At 44.0% G+C, this 16268-nt stretch overlaps 1 protein-coding gene across 4 annotated transcripts in view; it reads right to left on the bottom strand.

Moving 5' to 3' along the window:
* PJA2 (praja ring finger ubiquitin ligase 2) overlaps positions 1-14908 on the bottom strand; it is a 53086-nt gene extending 38178 nt beyond the window's left edge. The window contains exons 1-3 of one of the 4 annotated variants that reach the window (XM_016228511.3): positions 14811-14908; positions 13657-13717; positions 1449-1587 (exon numbers count right to left, since the gene is read on the bottom strand). The gene's annotated coding sequence lies outside the window, so the exon portion shown is untranslated. Of the gene's footprint in view, positions 1-1448; positions 1588-3346; positions 3445-9127; positions 9401-13656; positions 13718-14810 lie in introns of those variants that run through there. The other 3 variants (XM_029054122.2, XM_029054124.2, XM_029054123.2) reach the window with 3 other exon arrangements.
* Between the last annotated feature and the right edge of the window lie 1360 nt (positions 14909-16268).

Genomic DNA, 16268 nt, shown 5'->3' with positions numbered 1-16268 from the left:
TCTCTGTTATTGGACTCTCCCAAGTGCTTAATACAGTGATCCGCACACAGAGCTCAAATAACATTGATTGATTCGAAACTGAAGACTCCAAATTTTGGAATTCTGTCCTTATATGAAAGCTGTTCCATCTCTGTACCATTTCCAGCTCTATTTAACAACCAGAAGTGAACTTAGGTGCAGAACTCCTCTGACTTTATATAATAGCAAACTTATGTGTTATGTTTTTAATATCCCTCCTGATTCTGCCCAGAATGTTGTTTGGCCCTTCTGGGCAGTGCCACACGCTGAATGAGTGATTAGATTGTAACCTCCCTGAGGGCAGGTATTGTCTGTAATTACTCTATCGTACTCCCAAACACTTAGTACAATACCTTGCACTGTAAGTGGTTTAATAAATGCCATTCGTGGATGATGGATTTGAAAGAACAATTAACAATGCCTGGCCAAACCTTTTTCCTGAATTGTGATATCTTAGACTCCATCGGGCTTAGAAAAGTGCCTGGCACATAGTAAGCGCTTAACTAGTGGCATCATTATTATATTGCTCTGCTGTGGATTACTGTTACCATTTTCTTGAAGTTGCTTAGCCTGAAGCTCATTTGCCACTTTTCTGCCTGCCCACTCAGCCTTCCGAGATACTTGTGCAGTATATCTCCATCTGTATGGCATTTCACCCACTGAAAGGCTTCACTGCATAGTCCTTCCAGATCATGAATGAAAATGTTAAACTGGTCCTTTATATTATATATATATATATATATATATATATATATATTTGGCATTCGTTAAGCACTATGTACCAGGCACTATGCTAAGCGCCGGGGTACACACAAGATAATCAGGTTGGACCCAATCCATGTCCCACATGGGGCACACAGTCCCATTTTACAGACGAGGTAACTGAGGTACAGAAAAGTTAAGTGACTTCTCCAAGGTTAAACAGCAGAGGGAAGTGGCCGAGCCGGGATTAGAACTCAGGTTCTTTGACTCCAAGGCCTGTCCTCTTTCCACTGCACCATGCTGCTTCTAGCCAGAATGCAAGATCATGACTCTCTGGAGTTTTTTATGGGCAGAATTTTTTCATTTATTTAAAATAAGTGTTTGCTATATAAAAGACTTTTAGGATCTAAAAATTTTTAATTGCATGCTTCCAACACCTTACTTAAACTGGGAGCCCCATGTGGGGACAAGGACTGTGTCCAACCTAATTAAAATGTACCTACCCCAGAATTAAGATTAGTGTTTGACATATATTTACCACTTAAATGCCATAAAATAAAATCAGAAAAGAATAAAAATGAAAATTAAAACTAAAAAACTTTAAAATCACCCACACAAAGGGGTTTTTTTTTTTTACTTACTGAAATTTGGATTACTGATGAACAGAGTTTAAAGAGAATCCATAAATAATACTAACCCTCAAAGAAGAATAAAGTCTCCAAATTTACCTGAGATCTAATGTAGCAGAATAAAAATAGCAGTCCAGATGGAAATGCACTCACAACACCTCTTTGTGACTCTCCAGTTACACCAATTCAGGGTAAAGTAGCTCTCAAGAATGTTGAGTTTGATTTCAATAGAAGAGATCTAGGATGAAGAGACATAAAATCCAAAGTTAGGAAACTCCTTTTAAGAGGTGGGAAACTTGTTTTCAAACCAACTGCAAAATCTGCTTAGGACAAATAAGGTTGACATTTTTAAATACCCTAATGAAATATGGCAATAATTTATCTTACTATAGAAACATCATTTGCTGGGGCCAGGAAACAACAGAAATCAGAAACAACAGGACTCTGATGCTTGCTACCATCAAGTGTGGTTTGGGCTGGAATTAACCTTGAATATCACTTGTCCTAGGATGCCTAGCAGTCTTCCCAAGCTTCTCAATACCTCATTTTGCTTAGTTTTTTTCTTTCTTTTCCAAAGCATGAAGTGCTTTGGTGGGGGCTCAGTTAGGTAATTCCCCATAGTTTTCAGAGTTGATCTCCCAGACCTCTAATAGATCTCAGAGTTTCTACTCAGGGCTTTAAAGACTCCAAATGGTGTCTTCTGACCTATTAGTTCCCTCCAGCCTGTCCTCTCCTGGTCCTCACACCCCCTAAAACCCTTACTCCCCTTTTTCTCCTGCACTTACAATACAAAGTTGGCTCCTACGTCCCTCCCTGGGTCCTTCCCGAGAGTGAACAAAATGGAGACTAAGCTCTATCTTCTCCTTCCCCTAGAAAATATGGTTCTGAACTAACTCAACTGGCCAAGGGGCTTCTTCCTTACTGGAAGTCTGGCTCCTTTTGCCCTACGGATTGGCCATGCACTGCTAGACAAACGATTGGCTGCCACATCGACCAATCCTCTGCGTAGGAGATTTTGCCCGGTAATGAGCGACTGTTTTCTGGAAGCTTCTATTGCACTTTCCATCTCCAGCCTTGAGGCTACCTAACAGGGTCTTCACAGAAACAAAATGGAGTTTGGGGTTAGAACAGAACCACCCAAAACCTCTTTAAAGCTAACAACTAAGAGTAGGTTTTACAGGTGAGGTCCCAAAATATAAGTTGTTCAATGGTGCAAGTTTCTTTCAAAAGTGAGCAAAAAAACCTAGTATTCCAACGTTTTTTCTTCCTTTTACCATTTTAGACAAATCCTTTGCTGATCAAATTCAAACAATTTCCCTTTCCTTGTTTTAAAGAGAGGAAAAAAAAACATGAAAATTTAACACTACTAGAGATTCATTCAATTCACTCATATGTATTTATTGAGTACTTACGGTGTGCAGAGCACAATACTTAGCGCTTGGAAAAGTACAATATGACAATAAACAGACGTATTCTCTGCCCACCAACAAGTTTATAATCTAGATGGGGAGACAGAGTTTTATACAAATTAATAAGTTACAGGTATGTACATAAATGCTGTGGGGCTGTGATGGGGGATGAATAAAAGGGAGCAAGTCAGGGCAACACAGAAGGGGGTGGGTGGGAAGAGAAGAAAGAAGGGCTTAGTCAGGGAAGGCCTCTTAAGGGAGATGTGCCTTCAGTAAGGCTTTGAAGGCAGGGAGAGTAATTGCCTGATTTAAGGAGGAAGGGTGTTCCAGGCCAAAGGCAGGATGTGAGCGAGGGGTCAGTGGCAAGATAGACGAGATGGAGACACAGTGAGAAGGTTAGCATTAGAGGGCAAAGTGTGTGTGCAGGCTGGGTTGTGACAGGAGAATAGTGAGGTGAGGTAGGAAGGGGCCAAATTGTAGGAATCTCCTCTAAAAGACTTTAAAGACCCCAAATGGCATTTTTTGACTTATTAGTTCCCTCAAGTCTGTCCTCTCCTGGTCCTCACACCCTTACTCCCCTTCACTTACAGTAAAAAAAAGTTGGCTCCGGTGTCACTCTTGGTCGTTTCCGAGAGTAAGCAAAATGGAGATTGCACTCTACGTTCTCCTTCCCCTAGAACACATGGTTCTGAACTAACCCAAAGGGCTTCTTCCCTAGTAGAAATTCCACCTTCTTTTCCCCTTATGATTGGCCACGCACCGCTAAACAATGATTGGATGCCACACCGACCAATCTTCTGCCTAGGCTATTCAGCCCAGTGATAAGCAACTGTCTTTCTAGAAGCTTCCATTTCACTTTCTTTCTCTAGGCTTGAGGCTAGCCTAACCTTGTCTTCACAATAACAAAATGGAGTTTGGGTTTAGCAAATAATGACTCAAAACCCCTTTAAGCTAATAACTAAGAGAAAATGTTTACAAGTGAGCTCCCAAAAAATAAAGAATTCAGTTTTGTAAGTTTCTTAAAAGAATGAGGAAAAAAAAGAAAGCATTCCAACTTTTACCCCCCTCATTTTACCATTTTATAAATACCTTTTACTGATGAAATTCAGATAGCCATTTCCCTTTCCTTGTTTGTAAGAGGGGGGAAAAACACCCTCCCAAAACGATGCGCCAGGCACTGTATTAAATGCTGGAGTAGATAGAAGATAGGTTGGACACAGTCTTTGTCCAACAGAAGGATCACAGTCTTAGTCCCCATTTTACAGATGTGGTAACTGAAGCACAGAGAAGTTACGTGACTTGCCCAAGGTCACATAGGAGACAAGTGCCAGAGTCAGGATTACAACCCCGGTCCTCTGACTCCCAGGCCCATGATCTTTCCACTACTTCATGCTGCTTCTGATGCTCCTTTTGTCTTATAACAATAAAAAACCTTCCTATACATTTTGCACCTTGCTTTAAATGACTTACTTGAAAAATTCAGTGCCATTTTACTCAACCAGCAAACCTCAACTTGCAAAGCAAAATATGTGTATTGCTACTCTTCATAAGCTTATGAAATGACTTTTCCAACTTAAATATTTCTTAATGAAAGGAAACCTTCCCATCTCTTCCTTAAATGGACAAATGCTCCTTGTAGGCAGGGTACACAACTACCAACTCTATTAGACTGTGCTCTCCCAAGCACTGAGTACAGTGCTCTGCACATAGTAAGTGCTCAATACATACAACTGATTGAGAGCTGGTGCCACTACCTGCTCACCCAACTCTGCTCTGATAAGCTTCTGGGGTGACAAGTTAGACCAGGTCTCTCCCCTTTCTTTTTTGAAAAACTAGAAATTGGAAAAACATATCTTTTCAAACAAAATCAATTTCCTCTTCTAAGACAGGGTTATTGTTCTGGCACATTTTGATACGGTTCAAATTGAAAGTCTACCTTCATTTTCTCTCCCAGAATAGATAACAAATAACTGCACCCGACAGCTAAAAGGAAAGCTCTAATATTAAGTGATCAGAGCAGTTTTACAAACAATAGTAGAAATATCCAGTCTGATCCTTTAAGTAGTGCTTTTCTCTCCCATTCTCTTTTTTCAAAAAAAATTCTTTAAATAATGATTCCTGTCCCTTTTCGTACCCCGACACATAAAAGGGAAATCCCTTCTGCCAGAGGTGACTGAGGCACAGAGATATTAACTAACTCGCCCAGGTCACGCAGCAAAGTAGTGGCAGAGGTGGGATTAGAACCCACTACCTTCTGACAGCCGGGTCCATGTCTCATTCCCTAGGCCACGCTGCTTCCGGTACTTGCCGCCACTGCCGAATGAGCTGGGCAAGGAGCAGTGGGAGAGAGGAGTAGATAAGTTGATAGCAGGGAGAAGAGAGGCTTCAGAAGTACATGTGGTGACTTTGTTTTAGGGGTTCTGTTGAGCTCCTTCACAGAGGCTGAACTGGAGCCATCACCCATCGGTGCAACTGCCTCAGAACTCTCCCCCTTCCTCTCCACCATCTCCATTTTCATCAACCTTGCCCTCCGGTTACCATAACTGAAAATAATGACATCAAGCATCTTAACTCAATTGTTTCATCCCCATCACCTCAAGCAGTTGGGCTGCAGCAGCCTATCATGCTGCATCTGGACTGACAGAGATCTCGGGATGCCGCTGCTGAAGCGGCTATTGCCTGCCTCACCCTGGCATTCAGCCATTCGATTCAATTATATTCAGCCCCTATTGTGAGCAAAGAACTGTGCTAGGCACTTGGGGGCACACAACACAGGTCAAAAAACCTCACCCCTACAACCTAAAGGGGGAGAGGCACAAAATAATGTGCAGATAGGTGAACTAAGTGCTTACACAGTCAACTGATATGCACCCAAGTGTGTTGGGAGGTTGCCAGTGCATCAATGCCGAGATGGTACAGAAGTGCTAAGATGAGAGTTGGGGGGATGTTGTGACTGGAGAACAACAATTTATCAGGGGATGCCTTCTGGAAGTGGTAGCATCACATCCACTTCTTCAAAAGCCCTCGTTAGGCTGTTTCAACTACACACCCTCCCCCTTACCCATCTGCTTCACTCAGCCCTGTTGAAAATACTGAACGGTCCCCTCTGTTCAATCTCAAACTGTGGTCAAACTTGGTCTCGGCTAGAAAAATTCCCCTTCCTTCCTGCCACAAAGCATTCTTCCTTCCCTTGGTGAAAAAAAATCTACTACACAAAGCCTTTGATCCATGAGCCACTTCCCTGTCCCTGAGCTAATCCTGATGCATCGGGCAAGCTTTCAACAACAGAAATTATATATGATTGTTTTATCATCTATTAGATTACCAAAGCACCAAAGAGTCATGGGACTATGCGGCAGATTCAAGACAATCAACATATCCTAAACACTAAATAGCAAAATCAGAGTCAAAACAGCGCCAAAGAGTTATGACACTATGCCACGATTTCAAAATCACCAACATAGCCTAAACACTAAATAGCAAAATCATAGCCAACAACAGCAGTAAAAATGGATATACAGTTGTCTTCTGCATAGCTAGACATTACTGGCATACATAACCTTTAAACCATTGGAAAAATTGCAAAAAGCATGATGAAATCTTCAATATATGTCAAAACTCCTCCTTATCTATTGAAAATGTCTTCACATCACAACAGAAGCATCAGCTTGCTGAATCTTCCCTTTCCATGTGGATGGCACAGAATAAGTTTTATGATGGTAACTGGGTGTAAATTTAGAAAACCCTCCAGGTTGTCTAATTTCTTAAGCACTCTTCAAATAAGAACTAAAATCCCTTTCACTGTCATTAAGAGTGTGCCATAATTTTAACTCTTCTCAAATGGATTTAGGTATCTTAAGAATACACTGGTTCCTGACACACCTAATAATAATAATAATAGCACTGTTAAACATTTGGCAACCACAAACACTGTGCTATACATTGAGATAGGCAAAATACAATAAGAAAAATGGGTATTTAATCCTCATTTTACTGGTGAAGAAACTGAGGCACAGAGAAGCTGTTACCCAAAGCCACACATCAGGCAAGCGCGAGGGCTGGGATCAGAACCCAGGTCTCCTGACTTCAAGCAGCTTGACCTAGTGAATAAAGCACAGGCCTGGGAGTCAGAAGGTCACAGGTTCTAATCCCAGCTCTGCCTCTTGTCTGCTGTGTGACCTTGGCCAAGTCACTTCACTTCTCTGGGCCTCAGTTCCCTCATCTCTAAAATGGGGGACAGGGACTGTGTCCAACCTGATAAACTTGTATATACCCCTATGCTTATTACAGTGCCTGGCAGATAGTAAGAGCTTAACAAATACCATTATAATTATTACTAGATCACACTATAGCTCATGCAGAGAACCAGTTACCACCTACATACTTTCCAGTGGAGACCTAACCTTCCCCTCTCGCTTTCCCTCTCTCCCTCATCCTCCACACACTTCATCTACCCTAAGTAGAACAAACTATGGACAATCAAATTCTTATACAACTCCCATCCGAAAAGATGGGACCTCCTAAAGATGAAACCTCACCAAGATGTGTATGTAGTATATATATTCTACTTGGTTCCCCAGTCAGCTTTTGCTTTATAGTGTATAGCTCAAAGATAGATGCTTTGTCAACATGGCGATACACACTATACATGCACACTGAGAAACCAGAATATCGGGGGAAATAAACTAATACATCCTTTCTTCAATAAAATCATTACTAGAATTTTATGGAACACAAATTCACCAGGTCTACCTTCCATAAAGGAATCCAAATGTAAACATTCATCAAGGGTCACTATGGTACTAACCATTGAAATGTAGGTCTTCTCCTGTATCTAAACTACTCAAAAGTTTTTGTGGCCACAATAGATATGCTTTCATTCTGAGCAGTCTCAGAATGAGGCAGTTTAAATTCTTTATCACGAATACATAGTTTAACTTCCTTCTATTTAGTCTTCAAATCACAAAGTATTCACTTTCAAAATTTTCTTGTAGCCATATTTTATACTGCCATTTCTTAAAAGTAGACCAGAATTGTACACGTATTCCTATGGCTCTAGAGGAAATAAGCATCATCCTCCATTCATTAAACTCTGCAGCGTGGTGCACAATTTACAACTGTAATCCAGCCCTGTTTGGACTGAATACACTGAATCGGAAAGGGACCCTCTTCCTCTAGTAAGATTAGTTCTCAAAATATAAAATTTTTTGACAAAGTTCTGATATGGAATGCAGCTTTATTTCCTTCTAATCCTGCTGTTGCTTTTGAGTAAAAAACTCACATGTATTCTAATAACTTTTATGGCCTACAGAAGAAAATTATTTTGGTGCTCCAAAACTCTATGTCTTCCTTGCATATCTTTCCTACAGGAAAGGTATTTCTTATCCAGGATAATCTGTTACTATCTTCTCAACACATTTCAAAGACACCCCAAAAAACCTGAGAATTGAAAGGATAGATGCGAATACAAAATGGTTGGCATAACCAGTTATTCTACAGAAATATAACCAAAGCTTTCAGGTAGAAGAGCTGTATGATAATTTTCACCTAAAAAATTGCTACCACATCTGAAACCTAAAAATGCTAGTAGCAACAGAAGAATTAGATTTCAAAATTTTAGCTATAGTCACAGTACATTGTCAGGGAAGCAATGAGGCTTAATGGAAAGAGCTTGGACTTGGGTGGCAAGGGAGCCCGGGGTCCAATCCCAGTTCTGCCACTGGCCTATGTGACCTTACCTCTCCTGTGCCTCGGTTTTCTCACCTGTAAAATGGGAATTCAATACGTGTTCTCCCTCTTACTTGAAATGTTCATCCCGTGAGACAGGGCCAGTGCCTGACCTGATTATCTTGTATCTACTCCAGCACATAGTGATCACTTAACAAATACTATTACTATAATTACTACTTGAGCAATGTCACCACAGGCATTTAAGTCTCTTGAAAAATCATCTCAACACCTTGATCAGTAATAAACTAGACAAGAGGCAGTATTATGTACCTCACAAATTTACATTTGATATCATTACAGTCAAAATTTAATAAAAAATTAAATTGGCTATCCCCTAGACACAAAATAGAGTACTTGATATATTAACTCACTCCCCTCCCCACTCTCCCTTCTCCTCTCCCCACTTCCTCCCCGTTCTGTCCCCAGCTCTCCATATCCTCTCCCCCTTCCTCCTATTCTCCCCTTCCCACCCTCTCTCCTCTTTTCTCTCTTGCTCTTCCCACACCCCTCTTGTCCCTTTTGCTTTCTTACCCTCATGTCATCATTCAGTTCCAATGAACAGGAAACTCATCTTCAAGACACTCCTCTCCACCCCCCCCCCCACCACCACCACTCTGGCACTCTGAGGCCAATGCTTACCTTACTTAAGGTCTGAAGTCCTTGGCCCTCTGAATCCTCACCTCGACAGGAGACATACCCAGTTGAATTTACATGTGTACTGGAAGACTCACTTATTTGACTCTTAATCATACTATGCACCTCTGTTCAGCATCCTTAATTTTCTTGATTCTTCCCTTTGTGATTGAGAGGTGCAGGCAACAGAAATATCTTCCTCCATCTCCTGCCCCTGCTTTCTTTCTGTTTCAGTTAAATGTACAGGGAAACAGCTTGGCCATCTCACTTGCTTACATGGTGGTCAGGAGTAACAGCACTTCCTAAGTAGTGCAATTTACACTCTGGGTTGGGAAAGTGGCAGGTGCCTCAAATATGGCACCATCAGTCTCAATCACCAGATCCACAACAGTCACTCCCCTTCCACAGGTGTGCAGTCAAGACAAAAAGCAGGTGGTTTAGCCAGGCACAACTGCTTCTCCTGAGCATGGGGGTAGAATTGAGCACAATGTCGCATAATCACAAATACCATTAAAAAAAATCACTGACTGAGGCTAGCAATCCTGAAATATCAGTGGTCAGGTAACAGCAAAGCACAAATTATATGGGAAGAAAAGGTCTTGCCCACAATCTGGCACTGTAAAACATTTGGAACTGGGTTTGCTTGTTACTAGCAAGGTGAAATCTGGAACTTCTCCCAATACAAAAAAATGACTAATTTTTACAAGTGAAAGTTGTGTCTTCACATTCTCTCATGCAAGAAAAGAGGATATGAACTTTGTATCTCGGGAGGAAGTGCCTGAATTCATGGAGGAAACACATCAAACAGCCACCAACCCTCATACTGGCTGCTTGTTGGAGCACTGTAAGAAATAGATGACACTTTTATTGGCCCCACATGACCTCCTTCAGCAAAAGCCTCACAATGCTCCCATTAATGGATGATGTGTGAGAGCTAAATTAAGGAAATAATGTGGATGCATCCAAGGAAACCTCATGCAAACTCAACAGGATTCTAAAGGCACTTTCCCAGCAGAGATAACAAGTGCACAATTATGATGAAATTAAGAACAGAACGTCATCTAGAAATACACAAATAGCTTGGTCTTTCAAGGGTTGGAACAATCCAAAGTCTACTATTGCTTACAGATTGTCATCTTCTTTGACATTAGCAACTTTACCTGATTTTTTTTTTAATGGTAAAAGGGTCACTCCTTTCCCTGGGGTAAGTGAATTTTTCTGTGAGTGTGGCAGTATACCTGGGTCAGTATGGAAGATGAGAGGGCCATTTAGGGCTAACAAAGACCGAGTTTCCAAGGAGCAGCACTGCTTTATTTTTAACAACTTAAAAATATTAGACACATTTCCCCTCAACATTAGACAGAGTACAAAGGATGCTTTATTAAATGAACAATATACATATACATATAACTTCCTTCACGGATTGGTAACGATGCCTCTGAAGGGGAGATTCACATATGGGGGTATGTGGTTTCCCAAGTGCAGGTTGGTATATTACTTCAGTCTTTTCATCTGTCTGTACTGCCTGATTCAGGGATGGCTGCTGGAAGTCCCTCTGCCATTCTGTCATATAGTTAATGACATATCACTCTTTAGGTCGTGGGTGCATCCAGATGTCTTTCTTTTTGTGGCAGAGAGATGAATTAGTCATCACTGGATGGTGTTTACTGCACTCAGGAAAAGTAGGCTTATCACTGTTGAGTTTGCCACTCCATTGGATCCAAAGATGTTGTTTCTGCCGTTGAGTTTGCCACTCCATTGGATCCAAAGATGTTGTTTCTGCCGTTGAGTTTGCCACTCCATTGGATCCAAAGACGTTTTTCCACGAGGGCATTGCTATCATCAACTCACTAATTATAACTAGTTTATTCAAAATGTCAGTACTCCCGTGTTGACGGCCTAAATCTGGGTAGAGTTGTTCTGCTTCTTCACTTCAGCTCATTATTGGGGGGGGGGGAGGATAGGTGGTGATTATGAGATGATGATAGCAATTTTCTTTGCTCTCAGGGATAGGCAAAGCATAATCAGATGGTCACTTATACCGCTGGGCAGAGCTGGAAGACCCAATACAAGTGATTATCTGATTGCAATACCAACTCCTGAGAGCTGTTGCGCTGAAGGACAACCTCTTCAACGAAAGGGGCATCTGGCAACTGTCTCTGTTGGCGGTTCTTCATTTGGTAGTCTAGTTTGGTAGCATTGCAAAATCAAGTGACTGACAAAAGTGCGGTGCCCTCAATCTCTACTTCTAGAGATTACAGAACGATTCCAGGTAATGATGAGCTCACGACAGACTCATGACCTCCATCCTAGACTGTAAGCTTGTTGAGGGCAGGGAATGTGCCTGTTTATTGTTATTATGTACTCTCCCAAGCTCTTAGTACAGTGTTTTGCACACAGTAAGTACAACTGAATGAATAAATGTGTCCATTCCACAATTTGCAATTTGGTGATTTATCCAAACAATGGCTGCCCTTCCCCAGTAGTTTCTCTAATCCCTGCAAGTATATAGTTCCCCTCCCTGCCTCTTCCTTCCTTCCCCAGCTCCCACCCTGTTCCCAGTGGTTTTCCTCCCCCCACTATCCCTACCCTGAATTTGGTCCCCCAACCCAGGTTGAACTAATGCAAATTAGTTCATTAAGGGACATATATCCTAGTTAGCATAGAATACAATAAGCTATCCTACTAATTAGAGGTAACCATAGCCAATATTGTCCCCCGGCTGTGATTTCAGTTTTCGGCACTCAATTCAGCACAGAGGCCAGAATCTGAAAAACGATTAATGTAAGGCATAGCCAGCCACTTATAGCAAAGCCATATAATATATACCCTCTAGAAACACATCCTAAACTGTCACCTGCAAAGGAAGCAGGAAACCTTCTACCTCTTCTCCCACTGTCGTGGTTCTGTTTGCACCATTCATTCATTCAATAGTATTTATTGAGCACTTACTATGTGCAGAGCACTGTACTAAGCGCTTGGAATGAACAAGTCGGCAACAGATAGAGACAGTCCCTGCCGTTTGACGGGCTTACAGTCTAATCGGGGGAGACAGACAAGAACAATGGCAATAAATAGAGTCAAGGGGAAGAATATCTCGTAAAAACACTGGACATTAGATGTGGGGACATGCACATATTTCTTTGTGCATTTTCAGAATGGAGGATGATGCAGCGCTCATATTGGCTATGCGTAGCTTCCTGCTTTCTTCTGTGCCTAGATTCCCCAAAGTTCTCCTGAAGGAAAACTATAAATTATACTGTAAATTTTTCCGGAATTGATGTCATTTCTTTGCTAGGTATTTCAACTCCACCCTATCCTGGAAGCTTTCAGTAGGTATGAATTGAAAGGGTTTTCTTCTCTAAGCCTCAACTTTATGAAAGCTTGCTCCAACCCTGGCAAATCTTGCTCCAAAGATATCCAAACTGTCAATCTCAATTTACCAATTCAGCTATTGGCTGGCCTAAAGGAGAGGAAATGAAGGCCACACTTCACACTCAACCATGCTACACAGGCCTAGGAAGGTTAATAACATTTGCAAAATGACTTGATGCCCTTATATGAGCCAATAAATAAAAAGTCTGATTGTACCATAAAAGCAACAATAGCAGGAGTTAAAAGATGAAAAGTAAATTTGATTTCCATTTATAATCTTTCAGGTCAATGTATCTTTAACCTTCACATTAAAAGACAACAGCAAGTAAAGTGGTTTCTGTGGTAATTGTCAAGTTATAGCAAACCCATTTAGATTGTGTTTCAGGATCTATTTAAATGTGGCACTGGAATGTAGTTAAAGACAGCAGATAGAGGCAATAGAGTCTGTACATACACATTTACACAAGTAAAAATGAAGGGATGATGGGAGACTGCATTCATTCAATCGTATTTACTGAGCGCTTACTGAATGAAGAGCACTATACTAAGCGCTTGCAAAGTACAATGTGCCTAGTCCAGTGGTCCGCACACGGTAGATCGATCATTGGTTATTTACTGAGTGCTTACTGTGTCCAGAGCACTGTGCTAAGCACTCGGGGGAGTACAAAACAACGGTTTGTAGACTCATTCCCTGCCCACAAGGAGCTTACAGTCAAGAGGGGGAGTGAGACGTTAAAATAAAGTGTGGTGTGGGGCAAGTAGATGCTCAACAAGTACCGCTGATCATAGAGGGAACACCATTAAGAAAGCATTTATTCTATGAAGTAATAATAATAGTAATGTTGGTATTTGTTAAGCGCTTACTATGTGCAGAGCACTGTTCTAAGTGCTGGGGTAGAAACAGGGTGATCAGGTTGTCCCACGTGGGGCTCACAGTCTTAATCCCCATTTTACAAATGAGGTAACTGAGGCACAGAGAAGTGAAGCGACTTGCCCACAGTCACATGGCTGACAAGTGGCAGAGACGGGATTAGAACCCATGACCTCTGACTCCCAAGCTCGTGCTCTTTCCACTGAGCCATGCTGCTTCCAATGCAGTTCCTGCTCCTCGGATCCATCAGTGGTACAAAATTAAAGATACGTAACAAAACTCCACTCACCGATACTCTTGAATCCTTGCTTTACTTGGAACGATCTTTTCAAAATTAAGGTTGAAAGAGACTAGAATTCCAAACAGCATCAAACACTTACTTTAAAAACATATTTGAGTCTCCCACATTTCAGCTTAATTCAGAACTTTCATACGTAAAGAATCTAGGCACTCCAAAAATTGTTTAATTTGGGAACCCCCACCCCATCCACGTCAAACCTTTACTTTCATCATCATATTTTCATCATTCAACCTTCATCTAAGACGCACGGGTTCGTTAATATACTTCGTCTGGCATGTACTTACTCTTTAAATGTCGTCAAAGTACTACATGGAAAATTATCCTTTCTTAACAGGTGTCCGGGGCAGCTCCAAGAGGCCCATTTTAATAGTTTCCAAAACTACCCATACCTACTTGTGATTTATTTTTTTTTGGAAACCAGAAGAATTTATGCTCCTCTCCCCTGTGCGCCTTCATGTCACCCTTATGGATTTCTGGTGAGGTGAATATGGAGCTAACTTTTTTTGGGGAAACATCCCAAGAAACCTTGATGGGAGGTGCGGGTGACCGGATGATGTCCTGGTGAGGAAATGGCACTCTACGGGATGACGACGTCAGTGGCCTACGGGAACGTCGGGGTGACGGGAGTGATTACAAGAGGTTCCCAAACTGAGGCAAGTTGGGGGGCGGGGGAGAAGAGAAAGATCGGGAGCTAGGGAGAGAGACGTCGAATGAGCGCTAATGAGCGCGACGTCGAGGGAGAGAAACGTCGAAGGAGGAAGATGGAGGGCACCGGGGGCCCAATGGAGACCTCGAGTCGAGGCTTCGTTTTATTGGGAGGCAAGGGGTGGGGGGAATGGGAGACTCCCCTGTCGAGAAGGGGGATTAAAACGAAACGTGGGGCGTCGCGTGAGTGCACGGGGCGGAAGACGGCTTCGGGGGAAAGGCGGGCCGAGAGATTGATTTCAACCGAAAGGTTGACGACGTGAGCTCTTCTCCGGGAGCTGGTTGGGCCGCCCAAAGGCGGGGCCGGGGGGGGGGGGCTTCGGCCCCCGAGCCCCCTCAGATTGGGGCCCATGGCGGGGAAGGCGTCGAGCGGCCCGGCCGGGGCCGCCGCCTAACGGGAGGAACGGAGGGAGCCGGGCCAAGAGAAATCCCCTCACCGAGAGCCGCCCTCTCTGCCTCCGCCTTCTTCTTCTTGCCCCGTCGTCTCCTCAGCGTCCCGCGACGGCTCGACGACCTCGCGCGCCTCGCTCGCCCCGCGCGCCCCGTCCACCCCGCGCGCCCCGACCTGTCAACCAATCAGAAGGGGGAATTCACCGCCGCCCGCCCTGCTCCCCCAACCGTCAAATAGGCCACGCCCCCCCCCCCCCCCCGGGGGCGGGACGAGAGAGAGAGAGAGAGAGAGAGAGAGAGAGAGAGAGAGAGAGAGAGAGAACCCCAACGGAGCCGAACCAAGCCGCCTCACTCGTTTAAGTCACATGACTTGAGGAAGCCAAGACACCCCCCCCCGCCCCCCAGAAAAGCACGTGGGAGGGGAAAGGAAAGGTACTCCATCCTCCTGCTCCCCTAATAATAATAATGTTGGTATTTGTTAAGCGCTTACTATGCGCCGAGCACTGTTCTAAGCGCTGAGGAAGATGCAGGGTCATCACTTTGCTTTCCCTTTACGAGAATATCGACAACGCTTAGAACCCGAGAGGAAGGCGTTTTGAGTCTCCCGAGGTGGGTTGTCAGAGCGTCGCCCCCTACGGGGCCCCGGTGCACCTGGAATTCAGATTGACCATCTAGTGAGCGGTTTAGTCCGGGGAATTCTTTTGGACGAGTTGGGAGGCTGCAATCAGGTTGTCCCACTTGGGGCTCACGGTCTCCATCCCCATTTTACAGATGAGGTCGCTGAGGCATCGCGGAGTCAGGTGACTTGCCCAGAGTCACCCAGCTGACAGGTGGCAGAGCCGGGATTAGAACCCACGACCTCTGACCCCTGAGCCCGGGCTCTTCCCACCGAGCCGCCCCGATTCACCCGAGGGCTCGGTTCCTGGCGCGTCGTCCAGTCCGCGCCGGGCACCCCGCCCTTTGGGGCCGACCCGGCCCGACCGGTGGGGAACGACCCCGAAGTCCAGTGGTGGGTGGCGGCGCTTGCTTCTCCGACTCTCCCGGGCTTTGGGGGTCCCTTTGGACCAACCGGTTCCGGCGGTGGTGTCAGAGTGGGCCCCGCCTCTTCACTCAGTTATCCCACTGGGAGGAGACGGAGCCGGAGAGGCCTCCCAGTCCACTCTCCGCCACACCTACACGGGAGTTAGGCGAAGGAGAGCGAACGTGCCCGGCAAGGTACACACGAGTTCCCGGGAAGTCCCAGGACCGGACCTTGTTGGGGTGGTCACCGTACACGCGCGGAGTCCTCGTCCTCTCGTCCCGGGCTCCCTCGGAGAGTGCTCTGGGTGCCTGACATCTTCAGACTAGCTCTGGGTGGTTCTGCCCCACCCGTAGCTTTGTGACTTGATTTGGGAAGTTGCCTTTGGTTCTGCATTTTTTCTCTCCCCTCACTCTGAAGATACCGATTTCACTCTTTAAAAAAATCTTCCGTTGCTCTCTGCGAAACACTTCGTTTCCCCTTTGAG

Source organism: Ornithorhynchus anatinus, chromosome X3 (genome assembly GCF_004115215.2).
Source record: "Ornithorhynchus anatinus isolate Pmale09 chromosome X3, mOrnAna1.pri.v4, whole genome shotgun sequence".
Taxonomy (NCBI): Eukaryota; Metazoa; Chordata; class Mammalia; order Monotremata; family Ornithorhynchidae; genus Ornithorhynchus; species Ornithorhynchus anatinus.
This window is presented reverse-complemented; position numbering and strand designations above follow the sequence as displayed.